Here is a 17,909-nt window from a genome sequence, read left to right on the forward strand (position 1 = left end):
TCCATAGAGAGTGCGGCTGTGGGGTTAATTAGCAGTATCATTCGTCAGTCGAGCTGTATGGGGAACTCCCCACTCATCTGCGAATCCCACCCCAGCCTAAACTAGTCGACAGATCTAAATGTCCCTTCTCTTTTCTCACACTGCGTGAATTACAATTATGACAGAATGACATCTACCAGAGTTCTTCATACACTATGAAACCTCTGCAAGGCAAGGATACACTAATATGACTGTAAAACACCAAGCTTGATATCCTTTAGTTGAGCAAACTGTAAAATTTGCATTCAAATACACTCCACTCCACTGACGATTTTGGCAAGGTCAAACGTGACATAATAAACTTCTGGTTAACCCACTGAAGTGTGTAAACCTGTTTCTGAGAAACAAAGCTAAGTTAATGAAATCGTAAATAATCAACCTGCTTTGAATTAATAGATGTGAGCCTTTAGAGACCAGGATGGCCTTCACTCCAGGATACAAACTGAACATTGATTTGTATCATGAAACTAAGGGTGATGGCTTTGTCTGTCATACCATGACTTGTGCTTTAACTGGTCTAGGGGTTTGAGACGGATAAAGTCATAAAGCGTGCTTCACATCTGGGTTATGCCATTGGCCATCTATGGCCAAGCAGAGCCCACAGCAGTTAAGCATGATTTGTTCCACTGCTGGGAGGGAGGCTCCGGTTGAATTGTTCATGTTCCTGGGGTTACCGCTGCATCAGTGCCAGGAGGAGCCCTCAGGCTAGACAACAGAGCGAGAAGCACCTCTCCTCCAATTACCACTGGCCGTAGTGCCATGTGGCCTATAGTTGTCTATAGAGACATTTTCGTTGGAGCCAAGCCAATAGCAGCAAAGGACATTGGAGAAGCATGCGTGCTTCAGCTCCAGTGCTCCTCACTTGGTTGCCTGTGACACAACTGTCGGTTCAAAATTTGTGATTTTAAAAAATGAGAAAGGAAAAAAATATGACATTTATACTTACACATACATTATACACATATATATGTACAGCATCCTATGTAAGCGTTGGGAGGGAAAGGGCATAAATTGGTGTTATTCTGTTGTGTACACAAGAAATGAAATTCAGATACGATGAGTGAAAAGTTCAAAAGGCCATCTTTGATTTCTAGGTATTTTTCTTTTGCGAACATAATAAATCATTCTTCCACAAAACCATATTTTGTGTGCTACCCACTGGTAAACGGGACCATAACTACTGAGACAATTAAAGTTAGTAAAATAAGTAAAGGCAGTATTGGTTAAAGTGTTATACGCATAAATGTTCATGACACCAGACTCTCTGTTTCTTCACTTGCTTTGCATAGGCTTTAACTGCAGCCTATTTAAGTCTTTGCTTGTCAGTCTGGTTTTCTGCCTTCAGCCTCTTTTTGAACAAGTGAAATAGCTGCCCAGTGGGATTCAGATCTGGTGATTTACTCGGCCCGTTAAATTTTCATTCTTCCTTTCCAATTAACTCCTTCAGTATGTTAAACATGCAGTGTCATTTTAGGTCACAGCCCTGTTGCATTATGAACCGCCACTCAAGTCTGGTAGGGTTTTTAAATGTAATTTTCATCTGTGTGTCTTTCATCTCTCTACTTCAATATGTCATCATTATTGACCATTGAGCCTCTTCCAGAAACAGCCATTCATGTCCAAGGCAAGATACCCCCTCCACTATGAAGTGGTGTGCTCATTAACCTTCCCTTCACTTTGATAATATTTGTTTTGTGTCATCTGTCCATAATAGCTTGTTCTAGGCTTTTATGGCTCATCCTGGCATTTCTTTGCATATTGCAGCCGAGCCTGTCTGTTCATTTTGCTGACGGGCTTAGACCTTGCAGTGTAGCCTCTGTATTTTTCCTACTGAAGACTTCTGGGGATTTGTCCATTCGATATTTGCAACCCCACACTGCAGTTCATTTTTATTCCCCTAACAGATGTTGCGGTTTTTCCTTACACTTAGAACAAATTTCCTGTCATCCACTGCACTTTTTTTGAAGGACCTGTTCTTCCGCAAATGGGCACCTTTTCTTTGGGAAATTCCACATTGTTGATTTAGCAATGCCCAGAGTCTCACAGCTTTCTCTGTTGGTCATTGTCGTTCCTCTCATCTTTAAAATTGCCTTCTTTTCCATTAAAGACTCTCCTCTGGTCTTCAGTTTGTTTTGTTTTTTTTCAAGTGGAAGACTCCAAAGGTAGTTTCAAAACAACCAAGTCTAGACGTTCAAAGACCTTTTGTCTGTGCCAGAATGATGCAATATGAAGCATTTTGGCAATTTAGACACAGCTGCCAAGTCATTTGTTCCAAATTCTTGTGATCATCTAAAATGACAGAGGCTGTAATGGTAAAACGTGGATGTGTAAAAATGCACCATCTTTCTTGAGTAGCCAATACAGCTGAAACGGATTCATTTGATGCCTTGTCCCCATACCTATGGAGAGCATGCTACTATATGTGTGTGAGTGTGTGTGTGTGTGTGCACGTGTATGCATGTATATGTACACACACACATATATATATATATATATATATTATATTACTATTTTATTAAATTGGCTTCCTTCATAACACAAGCGGGCTTAACCTTTAAGCACAAGTTGCATAAGGCTGTGCAAATATCCATGAGCGTCATTCGGCTGGGGTTGAATCGCTTAGTCTGCAGTGGGGCTGGTTCAATTTACCAAGCGGCTGAACTGACCACGAGGGCCGGCCCGAGAGGCACCTCCGGCACAGGTCCGAGGGCTGAACGCCGGAGGGGGCGGCGGGGAGAGGGGAAAGGAGCAAAGGGCCAATGAAAGGGTACAGAAGAGCGGATACGCGAGCGCAGAGACGAAAACCGCTGCAGGAGAGAATCCAGCTCCGGGACCGCTCTCTTCCCCGAGCTCAGACCCCATGACTCTCAGGCTCCGGGACCGCTCTCTTCCCCGAGCTCAGACCCCATGACCCTCAGGCTCCGGGACCGCTCTCTTCCCCGAGCTCAGACCCCATGACTCTCAGGCTCCGGGACCGCTCTCGTGTCAAACCAACCACCTTTTGGTTTTGTTTTTTGAGGAGATAATTCCCAGGGAAAGCTGTCTTGGTCAAAAACCGTGAATTTAAAAATGTGCCTTCCGGGCTCAGATTGCCAAAGACCGTCTTAAATTTTAAATAAAGCAGGAACTTGTATGCTTTTCCAAGCTCAACATGGTCGGAGGAAGCTCTCCCCAAGTCAGGCCATGTACAACCTCAGGCTCGGGACGTACGAGCAATGACCCATTGATCTAGTGCTAACGGAAGACAGACAATGATTCACTCGGAGCTCCAGAATGCTCAGGCTCGGGACCGCTCCTCCAGCTCAGACCATACTCAGGTCGGACGCTCTCCGAGCTCAGACCAGACTTCAGCGGGCGCTATGGACTTTCATCGCACTCGCTGCAGGCTGGTGCAAACACCACACTTTTTGTTTGAGATATCCGAATTTGGTCAAACGTGAATTTAAAAGTGCCTTCGCTAGATTCAAGACGCTAATTAAATAAAGCAGAACTATGCTTTAATGTGAGGCAAGGCTCCTACAAAGCACTAAGTAAAACAACGTTGAAAACGAATTCCTTTTGTTAACTGAAGAAACAATGATTATCACTAAGTGCACTCAGTGTGGTTATGAGGACCTAAACAATAATATGATACAGAAAGGTATCAACTCTACAAATCGACATGTATTATTAAATGGCTATACAATAAAGACAACAGAAAATAATCATATAGGCATCATGGAATAGAATATTGGAGAATGATTAAATGAATTTGGAATGATATCAGCCTATAACCCCTGCATTTCTTTTGGTGTTGAGGATATTTTTTGAGGATTCCACATGGCAACCTGCAAAAAATCCTCAACGCCAAAATAAATGCAGGGGTTATAGCCTGATATTTTCTAATTTCATTTCAAATTATTCCTTCATCTAGAACAGATATTGAAGTAGGGATACAATGTTTTTAGAACACGTAAATATTACCATGGGCATCACAATATTCTCCCAATGGGTCAAGTTGGCCTTTAGGCACGCATGTGCACACACACACACGCACACTTAAGGAAATCCAAAATGCAACTCACAGTAACACATTTTTCTCTTTCTGTCACCCCCTCACCCCCCCCCCCTGCCCACACACAATTTGTGATGGCCAATCACCATATCCCGTGTGCACCCAACAGGTAAGCACAATTTTATTTTCTTTACTCAACCACCTGGGGCTGCCATGCCATTGAAAAACAACTGAGGGGACGTTATCATAAAGAATGGCAAGGCGATCTCCGCTCATAAATATCTATTGTAAACATCCTTCTTGCCCCTCGTAAGAAACTAAAACCTGAGGAGGGAAGATGCTGGAAAAATTATCTCTCTGTGATCATGAGGCACCCTTTGAACAGGTGACATTTCTGCTTAGCCGCCTGAGGGTTTCCCTACGTGATTCAAATGGGAAAGTGAAATGGTGCTCTCCTCTGCTGTGACTGCTGAGCTCTTATGTGCAGTGGAGCAGAACGAGAGCAAAGCGTATTGGACAAAGAGCCCGAAAGTAGTCCCCGTGTTGATGTGGACATATATTTGACCACTTCAGACTTCGTTTGGTGTAAGAACTCCCGAAGCCTCCCTTTTATGCCCATCAAAGGTCACTGTACAGCAAATAGCAAATCAGCCCCATCTCTAGATTTCAGGCAAACGTATGAATGAATGTTCTCTGGATTTATGTTTGGGGAGATGAAGAACTTCTCAGTGAAATTCCATGCTATTCTACTGCTTGCAGGAAAAAAAACACATTCGACAACGTGCAAGCAATTATACAATATATGACGACATATTGAAGTAGACAGACGAAAGATACACAGATGAAAATTACATTTAAAAACCCTACCAGACCTGAGTGGCGGTTCATAATGCAACAGGGCTGTGACCTAAAATGACACTGCATGTTTAACATACTGAAGGAGTTAATTGGAAAGGAAGAATGAAAATTTAACGGGCCAAGTAAATCACCAGATCTGAATCCCATTGAGCGGCTATTTCACTTGTTCAAAAAGAGGCTGAAGGCAGAAAACCAGACTGACAATATATTGTATATATTATACAATAAATATGTCTGCTTGGTTCAAAAATTACCATAAGTCACTCTGTAATTGCGTCATTTTTTATACAGCATAAAATCATGCGTGTGCAAAGTGTGAGCTTGTGCAAAGTATGATGGCATCAATGTGGCTATGAATTAAACATAAAATGCATTCAATTGTTTTTCATGTACATGGTTATCACTCCTATATATCTTAGTTTGCTATTCAAAAGATGAAATAATATGATAGGTCTAATATGGCATTTGGTGTCAGCATACGTAACATCATTCCTTCATTGCTATAGTATTAGGAGCATGATTTTCTTTCTTTTATTTGACATTCACGGCCTCACCATCTCTCTTTACAAAATGTCATTCTGATACGTCAGGGATACACACCAGCATGGTGTTATGAACTGGTTGAGAAACAACATTAATACATTTTGTCTATGAAAAGCTTAATAAGTACTGGAAAGGGACACATCATACTCTGATCAGAGACCAGTCTAACCAGATCAGACTTGTATCAGATCAGAATATCACTATAGTGAATGGAGTGGTGTACTAAAGTAACCTCAGTTATAGGAAAATGTTGCTCTTTCATGGATGTGACCATTCTATGTATAAGTCATAAAGTATCAACAATGTGTTAATAAAGGGAAGTCAAAAGGTACAAAAGTTAGAGAAAATTTGTTATGATTGCCGTTATGGTTTTACCAGGAGTAATTTGTCAAACCAATATCTGGTCATCAGCGTATCGTATGTATCGCGTCCTGGGAGTTCGTATTATTGGCTGTAGATAGTAAAACTAATTTTGTAGTTTTGGGGTGAATTTTTCCCTTACAATGTATGCACATATTTCATGTGAGGAGAGACTGCATAGTTTCAGGGAGTCAGTCGCACAGATGAGCAGTGACTTTTAAACCAGCGATGCAGACCGTGAGCACCAGCCGCACGGCGTGGAGGTATCAGAGGGTATCAGGACTTGTGCGCCACAGTGGCTGGCTACGAACACACCGGCTCATGAGCTAAGCTCGCCCCCGCTACCCCTGAACCACGGCCAGATGCCCTCTGCTCTGTACTCCAGCGTCTCATCACAACCCATGGGAGGGTGCCGGCATTCGCCGGCAGCCATTACCAATGCACTTAGCGTCATGCTTAATGCCGTCATTAACTCAAACTTTGGTTGGCGAGGGAGCGGTTCTGTCGAGATGCCCGCACGTATTGGCGGCCGCCGTCTCTTTGCGCCGTCGTTGTCTTGCGCGTCAGTACCTCATGTCATCTCCTGCCATCGTCAGTACCTCGAAGAACAGCGGTCTTCCTCGTTAATTGGGACTCATACCAGGAGCCTGTCTCCGCAAAGCACTGTGGTGGTATCCCACGACTGGCAGAAATGTACCAAGGTCAGGCTCAGGACTAATGCTGCTTTCTCTGGGTCAGACCTAGAAATATTCTCCCTACGTGAGGACTCATCTTAATCTTCCCGCAGGAAAAATGTTCCTTTTTTTCCCCATTTTCTTTTTCATTTCGAGAAAATTACAATTGATGGCAGCACAGTAGCTCATTTGAAAAGGTTCCTTTTTCCAGACATTATAACGTAAGAATGTTGGATGACAAGTACAAGCCATTCAGTCTGTCTAGGTTAGTCATTTTCCCTATTGTCAGCACTCTCCAGTACTTTGTCAACCATTTTCTTCAAGCTGACAAAGTACTAGAGAGTTTTTTGCTTTCTCTTTTTTTGCTTCAACTACAAGCTCCGGTATAGTTTCCAGGCTTAATAACCGTATAAAAAGTAATCTTAGTATCAGTTTGAAATTTACCTTGAACTCAACTGCCTAATGCTCCCGGTTTGCTGACAGACTCCAGATTTGTTCCACCTGCAAAACCCATCTCGGAGCATCACAGGAAAAAATGTTGTCCTCATAAAACGTAAAATTAAGTTTGCTGCAACAGTACAAATATCAGTCCACAGCTGGGGCACACAGATAACAATCTTCCCGTCTTTGCAAACTGCATTACCGGCTTCAAAAGTTCACATATCCTCAAGATATGGTTTAAAGAAGAGTAAGTTGCCTGACCTGTAGGCCATACACTATTTATTCCCGCTGTCAGTTCAGTTAAATAAACCACAGGTACTATATATTGGTGGACAGCATAAAGGAAATGATGCAACATGATCTGTCTCTACAGTATATGGGCATGAGCTGGCTTAATATCATGAAGCAAAAATGTAAAATGATTTTTTTTAAGGTGTTTCAGCAAACTTTTTGGAATGCTGCTACATTGTACTGTATATGGGGCATGCCCAGCCGAGCCATAACTTGGTGGATGGCATACTAATTACTGTAGTACTAGTACAATGGCATTATAAAAACATAACTGAATACCACACCAAGTTTTGTTGCAGTAGAGCGTTAGGTCAGAATTTTAAATGACAGGAGCTCGAGCAATAAGATCATGTTTTGCAGCGTTCTTTTCTGGTTTTACGGCGTTGATTATTCCTGGTTCTATATTCAGTCCCCTCCTACACAGGATAACGGCTGGCGGGTGTGATGAGGAGCTGGCTCACAGGCTAACAGAGCTGCCTAATTAGCGACGCCAGACCAGAGGACCCCAGCGAGAGAGCGCTCTGTGATCATTACCTCGCAAACCGCGGGCCGGGGCCCCCCGAGCATGGAGCGTTCTCTGACGCCGGGGCCTGCGGCGGCAGCGGCGGCAGCAGCGGCCTTGAAGTCCGTCCACCCAATCCCACGCACCCGCTTCAGTCATGTTTTATTTGTCTGCCTTCTTCATCCCCACCCCCCCCCCCCACCCCCACCCCACCGCCTCCTCACTTGTAATCCCCCCCCCCCCACCTCACCCACGTTCCCGTCAAATATTTGCCCTCGCCGACGCGGCGGACTAAATGAGCTTTTTAGACCTTTGGAGTCATTAAGAGGAAAGTCAAACTATCCCGGCCATTAAAGAACCTTATCTTGTTTGAACCAGGCTCGGCGCGACTTCAGATGTGGGCTCATTAAAAGAATCAATTAATTCACTCAATTTCCACAAGCTTTAGGAACATTGATAATTGTATTAGTTTTCCACAGCGAAGTATGCAGTGCTGATTTATGAATTATGCAGTATGACCATGCCAAAAGGCATTACAGTGACTTCCACAATTAATAGTAGAGTTCTGCAGCTGCTATTCTGGACCACGTCTAGTCATATCTACTGAACAAAAACCGTCAAGTGATCTCTACTAATGGTCATTACAAACCATCTTTTCATCCCTTGCGAAAATGTATATACACTAAAATGTTTGGTTTTTTTTGGATTATGCACACATTAATGCATGGAAGTAATTGCAGTCATGCAATGATCTGATATATTTTCAAGTATTATCATTTAGATATCCTTGCCAGAGCCTGTCAGGCAGTCATTATGCATAAGAGAATCAAAGCCAGACGATGGTGCCCTAATTAGTAAATGCATAAAGCTACGAATATTTGCTAAGTCTACCTATTAACTGTGATTCCTATCTTTTCAATAAGAAATATACTTTCAGAACCAACACATTTTATCAGACAGTTTGTAAGCAGCAACAACTGGAGTAAGTTTCTGATACAACACAACCACTTTATGTGAGAGTCTAGTGCAGCTGCAACTCTGTAGCAGCCACTAATGAGTGTCACTCACAACAATATTCTGTCCATATGTACAAGATATAAAACTAATTAAAGCAAAATTTATTTTCTCATCTACATGACATGAAAACTAAGAAAACAAAATGACAATATAATAAAAACAGTGCTTTCTATTATGTTTTAGTACAACTGCATTCCCAGCTGTGGACAGGGGATAATGCTTTCTGTATCTATGCAGAAATTTAAGCTTGTGTAAATTACTTGAATAAAAATTCAGTTTAGATAATATGAAGGAGCCCATATGAGATATTCATGCAGGGAAATAGAATTGCACATTGCTGAGGTATATACCCAGCTCAAAAGAATGAAAAGTACTTGTACATTCATACAGACCTGGACTGAATTAACATTTGTCCATACATTTGAATCTTAATTAAAAGTACATGTTTTTCCTCAACACTGAAAGATTCTAGAGCAGGGATTTTCAACCTTTTCAGATCCAGAGACCCCCACCCAGGCATCCAGGGGGCCCCTATCATAAGTTAAAAAGGGTAATATTTTTTAAAAAATGTTTTATATTTTGAAATATTTTCCAAATCTATATATAGTCAATACATATCAAATCTCCCCCGGGACCCCCTACAGTACCTTCAAGGGCCCCCAGGGGTCCTCAGACCCACAACTGAAAACCCAGGTTCTAGGAAAATCAGCATCACAAAGACTAACTATGTCTGACTAAGGACAAATGACACAGCTGATGAAGAAGGCCTAGAAACAGAAGACTAAACCAGCTGCAAGCAAGTGATTCGTTGCTGATATCTTTGTTATAGCTGAGGAAGCAACCCTACACCACTTGACCCAAAAGCCCTTAATGTCACTCAGCATTTCATTAAACATGTCTTTAAAACATTGGGTAGATATTCAGCTTTTGAGGAATAAGTGCCTAGCACAACCATAGTGCTGTCTCTATCCTGTAAATGAACTTGCTTATGGAAATAAGAGGGTCATGTCCCTCAAGGCTAATTTACTGATAAAACATGAATCTGCAAATTATTATTCGTATGTGCAGTCAAATGCCTTATTAAGAAGCTTTTGGAAAAACCCCTATGTAAGCCACAAATAAGCCCTCTCTCAGCAATTACAAAGAGCTAAGCATCTCTTTCTGAAATTCAGTGACACTGAGCTGGCTTGTACTCTGAGGGACACAACAGAAGTTTAGTAGAACTCATAATTGTTGGAATACATTGATAGATAATTTATGACATCTGATTCATTAAGGGGAGATTTTTTGTGTAATTTAGTGCGAGTGATTTCTGAAGCCAATGATGCCTGTTTCACACATGCACAAAGCACGCACATGCATCTACTATTATTTTTGTTCGAATCTAGTATACTCTCAGCCTAACGCCCGTGTCACTGCACGCAATCTGCCTCCCAGACCACAAGGCTGCCGTGTACCATATTAAATGTCCATAACAAACAGAAACCATGCTTTAGTCTAGGAAAGAGAAATGCCACTTTGTGAAAACCAAAAGCCTTAAAAATCTTTTCAAAATGACGCAACTCCTTGTAAGTTTTTACTGGGTGGGGGTATGGGCAGGGGCAGTCGAAACATAAAAATCCACTGTTTTCATCCTTCTCCAAGCATTGTTTGAAACATCTTCCCCTTGTGAAACTAGCGAACTTTGTGAAACTTTGGGTACACATAATGATTTTCACTACATAGCAAAAGTAAGTGCTTTTTTTCAACTCTCTTGTTGACGGCAAGACACGGAGAGTGCATTAATAAAGGTGCATTGAGTGCAGAAGAGACAATTAAACCGGTGCTAAGATAAATAATCAACTAATGTGTCAGAAATATCGGAGATAAAACATTTCTGCTGCTACTGGGAAAAAAAAGCATTTGTTCACTGACATTGGCAGAGAGGCAAACTCTAGATAGTTGCCCCTGTAAAAGGATTTCATTTATTTTCTGATCGATCACAATTATACCGTATACTTTCTGAGCATCCGTCACCATCGATCAAACCCCACCATGCTTCTTTTAAAAAGTTGCGTGATATGACAACAGCTGGTTTATTTTTTTTTTTCCCTGCTGATGAAGCAGGTGGATGCTCCACAGCTGGCAGAGCAGGTGTAAGTACATTGAGCTCTGGGCTGTAGGAAGGCTGTCCTGCTCATTAGCCAACTCAACTCAAACCATGTTGCAACACTGCTGACCGATTGCTGTTCTGCAAACGCAAGGTGGTACCAACATGATAGTCGCACATCTTTGTCCTAAACAAGGTTACGGTTAAATCTGCTTAATAGAAGCATTGGTGCGGTGAAGTTATAACCAAATCAAAAGAACTTTAATCAAATATTTTTGGATCAAAACTAGATAAAGATAGGTTAAAACCTATCTAGATAATAGATAAGGTTAAAACACTTCTCTGCAGTGTAGCCAATTAAACATCAAAAAAGATGAAAGCTGACATTTTGTAAGATGAAAGGTCCATCTTGCACTCTGGTATATGAAAATATGACTTTGAACTCTATGACTACAACTTGCTTCTTTCACATTGTAGTCATATGATATCAAGCCCTCGTCATTGGTGGGCATCAGTGAACAGGTTCTCCTTCTTACATTTGAGTCACTGAGCTGCAGAGGACCCTAATGCTGTGAAAAACACTAGCAATCATGATCTTGTATACCTTCAAAGGACTGTACACAAGTGAGCCTTCTGGGGATCTGTTGAGTACCGCATGCTAAGGTACTGGTAGTGACCACACCTACAGTCTGATTCTGATTCTGACCAGCGACCATTATTGACTGTGAAAAGCAGCCCCACAGGGACTCGAATAATTATCCCTAACATCAGCCAAAGTGGGAGAATTTTTTGTCAGCAGAGTTGTCACTGCCTCCTAGCACAGGAGGGAATCATTTGATCTACCAGGCACATGCATTCTGCTTATGCCAAAGACCAAGAGGTGTCCTCATCTGACATAATGACTGTGCAGCTCAGCTAGAGGACTGCAGAGAGAAAAGAGGGTTGCTATTTGTCAACTTGCCCTCATAAACATGTCTAAAAATGAGATTAGGCATTTCAGGGCCACTGACCCTTTAGCAAGTACTAATGAGCACTCCATAGACTGTGTGGAGCATGAGCACTCTGAAAACATCTCTTGGAGAACCTGATATTTTAACCTGAAGGGCCATTAAAAAGGCTTTGAAGGGTGACAACCCCCCTCCCCCATCACTAATGAACAGCTGGCAGGGTGCTTGATTTTCTTCAACTGAGAACAATGGAACATTTCCGGGACTGGTTACATCATACTTATCAATGAGCCAACCTTCTCTCAGAGCTCCTTGAGCGTAGTAATGATGCTGCTGAATTGCATGGTAAAGCCACCATGGGCACCATCTGTCCTTTTGGCAGAGACCCTCAAGATGGGACCTGGCATAGCATATCACCTGGTATCTACAGTGGCATCTGCAGATGCCACGTTATCTACAGATACAGAGTGGTAACTACAGGTACAAGGTGGCATCTATAGATGCAGGTGCTATCTATAAATGCAGAGTGGTATCTATAGGTGCAGACTGATATCTACAGATACAGAGTGGTATCTACAGATGCCACATGGTATCTAGAGATACAGAGTGATATCTACAGATGCCACATGGTATCTAGAGATACAGAGTGATATCTACAGATGCCACATGGTATCTAGAGTACAGAGTGCACTACAGATGCAAACATGGTATCTATAGGTACAGAGAGGCATCTACAGATGCAAACATGGTATCTATAGGTACAGAGAGGCATCTACAGATGCCACATGGTATCTATAGATGCTGAGTGGCCTCTACAGAGGCAGAGGGGTTTCTACAGATGAGCTTTAATTGTAACGACATCTCAGTCAGTGGTGGTCCATTTCTTTCTTTTGAATTTTTAATCAATTGTCATTATTTCCTATACTGGAATACCCAATTGTAGTTGTAGGTCTGTTACAGTTGCTGCAACATCTACTGTCCATTCCCGATAATACAAACATGTACATATGGCCTCCTTTTCACTTCTCTCTGCAAACCCCACGAGCCGAGCTGTGCAGTCAGTACAGCAGAGGACACAGCTGGAACCAGGCACATAGCATTTCAATAGCTATTCCCCAAGGTCTGTGAAAAAAATCACAGCACTCTGATATCTCACTCTCTTTGATACACAATATGAGCTAGTCCCTCAAAACGCAAGATCGGCCATTATCATGCTTGTCAAAGTGCTGCTATTCGACCCCTTAGTAGTGAAGATTTGCCTCTCAGAATTGGTTCCCCGTGTGGTGCAATTTACACAATTACGCTATTAATAAGACACGTGCTGTACAATTACAGGATTATTAAATTAGAATCTTCTTATTCCACTTCAGTAGAGTGAAACACTGCACTTATTGGCAATGTCATTGAACATTTCAAAAATAAACCTGTGCGTAAAAAAAAAAAAAAATTTGTGATAAAAATTCTGGTTTATTTCTTCTGAAAACTTTTAATGATCGCTTCAGCAAACACGGCAAATAAACAATTTGAAATGGGGTTTTCTTCAAATTCAATCAATACACACCAGTGCTATTTCTATAGAGGCTGTCAGTTTATGAAAACGATATTTTTAAGGACACACGTATGTAGTAGATAAAGCTAATTTCATTGGAAGCATTTCAACTGCAGTGTTCTATTAGCGTTAGAAATGAACAAAAACTCCAATGGGGCAGTCCAAATCAGTAGCAGACATTCCATAAGACTGTATAGCTCTGCTAAATTATTCCTGAATTCATCCATAAAGATATTTTAAAAAATTTCCATATCCAGAGTTTACTTATTCACAGAGAATTAGAATAACAGGAAATATTGTATTTTCATTTAATGAAACACCACCCTCAGAAGAAATATGTACTTTCACATTTAGAAAACTAATTGAGTTTACATGATAGATCAATAAGACCCCTAGTACTGTGCATCACTTTCAAAAAATACTTTTTGAGATTATACTGTATAGACTTATACTGCCTCAAAAAGTTTTCTTTTTTTTGCTCTCAGATGCTTAGCCAAAGTGATTAGGGGCCTAATTTATAAAATTGGCTTAGATTTCATCATTTGATCTTCAACTTAAATTGAAAAATGTGAGAGGGGATGATTTATATATTGCTTGTACACATTAAAGATTCAAACAACTGGTATTCACACGTTTTATCTATAAATCACAAGTGTCAGTGACATTTTGCACAGGTGAACAAGCTTTATTGCTCCATCCAGTGGACATCTTCCTGTTAACAGCTTCCTGTCTCCGTGTGACTTCAAACGTGATCTGTATTTCACTGCGCTCTCCAGTTTCAGTTAGCTAAAGTCCTTATAAGGACATACCACTGAGAATATACCTTTGCCTGATTTTTTTTTTCCACCCAAGTTACTTTATCATTTAAACTAGTAACAGGTAATGCATAAACTAGTAACGGGTAATTGCAGCGATGGACAAACCAACAAAACAGAATTTCCCTGCCGTATTACAGTCAGCCTCCATGTGGTACTTAAAACACAATGGATCTCGCGAATGAAAAAGCGGCAGGTCCCTTTCTCCTGAATCAGCGGTGCGTTTTTAAGCCTGAAGTCTGCTTCATACATCATGCCGCTCCTCACTCGATTCAGGAAACGGATTAAACCGGCGAGAATTAATAACCGCAGTTGGTACAGTAAGAGGGGAGTCTCAGCGCCAGGAAGTAGAACTCCATATGCTAAAGGAAGCCAGAAATAACAGCAAATGGAAAAGGGGACAGCACTCCACCCCTCCTTAATATTAGACAGATCGTTTCTTTTCTCCGTCTCCCTGGGAACAAGCAGGCAATGTTCTGTGTGTTGCAAAAAAGGGGAACATGTGCTTCACCTTTTGTAGAGAGCACTCCATACCAGTGACATCCAGGAAATGGTTAAAAGAAACTTCTGATGCATGCTTAATTAATTTTTACGCACTGCAGTCTGTAGAGTTTACAGAACACATCCGGTGAGCAGCAGTTCTGTGGACAAAAACGCCTTGTTAATGAGAGAGGTCTGAGGAGAATGGGCAGATTTGTTCAAGCTAATAGAAAGGCCACAAATGGTGAAATAATAGCTTTTGTACAACAGTGGTGTGCAGAAGGGCATCTCTGAATGCATAAGATGTCAAACCCTGAAGCAGATGGGCTACAGCAGCAAAAAAAACCACACTGGGTTCCACTCCTGTCAGCTAAGAACAGGAAGATGAGGCTACAGTGGGCGTGCGATCACCAAAACTGGATGACAGAAGGTTGGAAAAACGTTGCCTGATCTGACAAATCGCTATTTCTCCAACATGCAGATGTGTGTGTGTGTGTCTCTGTTGGATACCTGGGAAGAAAAGGGGTTGTTAATTAGCCTTAATAATCCTTAGATGCATATGTGTTTCATGTTTTAACTTTGAAAGTGTCCTAGTAATTCACAAGGCAAGGCCACCTCACAAGCATCATGCAACATGTGTGTGAAGCAACTTGTGCTGGATCAGTGTGTGCTTCCTTATGACCATCTCATTGATGTACTATACATTTCACCAGAGAGAAATAACCTCTAATGTCAATGTCACCTCAGATCCAAGAACGCTACAGTGCTAGCAGAGGGTACAGAATACCCTGAACCTGACCACTGGAATAGGTGCGTCCTTGAAATACACCCCCTGCTGATTTGGTGGCGGTTTAAAAATTAATGTGCAATAGAATGTGCAGTCAAATATCAAATAAATCAATCAAATATATAAATGGCTGCTGGGCGGCTCATTCGGTTAAGGCTCCATGCTGCGGAGCAAGGATGAGCCCCGTGGTCTCGGATCGAATCCACCCCACGCCAGCGCTCGGTAGCTCCAAAGGAGCGATGTGCAATTGCACAGGGTATGGGAGGGTTCAATCAGCTATGGATCCATGATCCCTGTTGGTCGATCAGATGCCTGTGGACTGCATGTTAAAATCATATGCGAAGGTTACTCCTCAGGTTATTCCTCCCGGTGACACCACGTGTCTTGGAGGAGACCCGCGGATATGTGCACTCTCCCAATTCAACAGTGGGGTCCCTGCATGAATGCATCAGTGGTTCCAGACGATTGGCCATTCCAAATTAGACACAGAATTGGAAATGTTCAGCCCCACATTGGGTGCCAAACTTATAAAAATAAATAAGTTTATAAATAAATATTTTTTTAAACCCTCTCGATGCTGTTACGTGTCACTTTACCTTGTCTACGACTGGCAGATTCTGCTTAAAAATTACAGCTATTTATCCCATATGTATGTCCCTTAAATGTCACTGTAAATCCATGACTCACATCCAGCAATCAGAAGTTCAGGGCACCAGGTAACAGGATTGAAAACAGGGAGAGAAAGAAAAGCCTGTGGGCTGTACTGAAATAAGGGCCATTGCCTTAATTTGCTGTGACAACACTCACATACTGAAAATAATATATACTGGATAGCTTGTATTTTGAAGGAGCAATTACTGAGGCCAATATTTTGTCCATCACAAGGACACTAACGAAAGGTTAAGAGGACATAAGGAAGCGTTTTCACCGTAACGTAATTATGAGCCAGACAACTGTTGAACAATTCAACATGTGCTCTTACCAACAACATTAATTAATTTAATTGCGTTAATTTGCACTTCTTAGGAGAGACTGACATTTTTAATGCCAGAGGTAATTAAGTAGATCCATTTGTTTTGATTATTTGTGTAGGAATGATTATTACATCAGCCATGATTACAGTCATTACGTATACTGTATGCAACAGTGGCAATATAGTCGGCCTTTTAATTATTGATGGCGGCATGAGAATATACAGCACAGCACAGCATACAGCCACTGGAGGAATACGCAGACAATGCACACAATTTGTAAGAAATAAAATGGCGCCTAGATGCTCCGCAGAAGAAAACGAAGATCACGTTCAGCCGCTACGCGCTGGGCCGAACGCGTCTGCGCTCGCAGTGATGCACTACGCAGGTGGAAACATCTGGCAGGGCTTGCTTCGGCGGCGCAGCGAGCGGAACGGCATTAAGACATCACTTATCTTCCGGAGGAGGCCCAGGGCCGCCGTTCCTGAGGTCTCGGGGCTGAGCTGCGGCCGCGTGTAATCTGTGGCAGCGAGAGCGAGGGGGGGGAGAGAGGAGCGCTGAGATCTGGCTCTGAGCGATGCGCTCGAGGTCCGGTTTCTCCTCCCCTGCCCCGGCTTCTATTTAAAGCCATCGCTCACTCCGGAGCCCAGACAGCAGTCTGCACTCAATACCAGATCAATCATCTCACCAATTTACCAATTAGGCTCCCGACTCTCTAGAAATAAACACAGCTCCCCCCCCCCCCACCCTCTCTCTCCCCTCCCTCTCTTTCGCTCTCCCTCCCTCCCTCTCTCTCGTTTCCAGTTACAGTCAGCCTACAAGCAAACGCTTTCTGCTGATTAGTGTAAGACTGGATCCGCTATGCCATTCATCCCATTCACTTCTACACCAAAGCTCCTTTAAATATGAAAAGCAGAGAAGACCCAGATACTACCACTTGAATAACTAGGGTGTATCAGAATGGCATAACTATAACTGTATTTGTTTCCGCTTATCAAATGGAATCAGTTATGACTGCTTTTTTAACCTCAGAATCACCTGCAGCTTTCATTGTTCATGCATTAGCTTACATTTTGCATTGTACTGCACATAATCTAAAAATAGACCATTACAGTAGGCCTATATTTGAAAAGACGCATTACAGTATGTTCAAAAGCTAAGTACAGTACAGATAAGTACAGTATTCTAACAATTCTGAAATTCATCCATTCTTTACAATCAGTAGTGAACATATTTTGTGTTTTGTATTGCACAGCCTTTGTGGAATCACTGATAATATTTGGAATTTAAAATGATCAAGCTATTCATGGTCAGATCTGGATTAAAATAACAATTCCCTTGATTTTTATAACAGTTTATTAGGCTATATTCTTTTAAAAGCTTTCTGTAATATTTAATTACTGTTTCATTAAATCCACATTCTCTTTGTTGAAAATACAACTCTGATGAATATGTCTGAAGATTATAAAGAAATTCCAAAAATAGCTTAATTCAGCATAACACAGTGCTGCACGCACTTGGGAGATGAGCAAATCAGGACTTTGCTTTTCCA

At 41.8% G+C, this 17,909-nt stretch overlaps 1 protein-coding gene and 1 long non-coding RNA gene across 2 annotated transcripts in view; one reads left to right on the forward strand and one right to left on the reverse strand.

The window, feature by feature from the left end:
- Nucleotides 1-17,909, forward strand: part of LOC135255228 (carbohydrate sulfotransferase 8-like) — a 162,298-nt gene that overhangs the window by 97,654 nt on the left and 46,735 nt on the right. The window lies entirely within an intron of this gene.
- LOC135255229 (uncharacterized) overlaps nucleotides 16,343-17,909 on the reverse strand; it is a 58,844-nt gene continuing 57,277 nt past the window's right edge. The window contains exon 2 of the long non-coding RNA XR_010330128.1: nucleotides 16,343-16,877. This is a non-coding gene — a long non-coding RNA (uncharacterized LOC135255229). The remainder of the gene's footprint in view (nucleotides 16,878-17,909) is intronic.

This window comes from Anguilla rostrata, chromosome 5, assembly GCF_018555375.3.
Source record: "Anguilla rostrata isolate EN2019 chromosome 5, ASM1855537v3, whole genome shotgun sequence".
In the NCBI taxonomy this organism is placed as follows: Eukaryota; Metazoa; Chordata; class Actinopteri; order Anguilliformes; family Anguillidae; genus Anguilla; species Anguilla rostrata.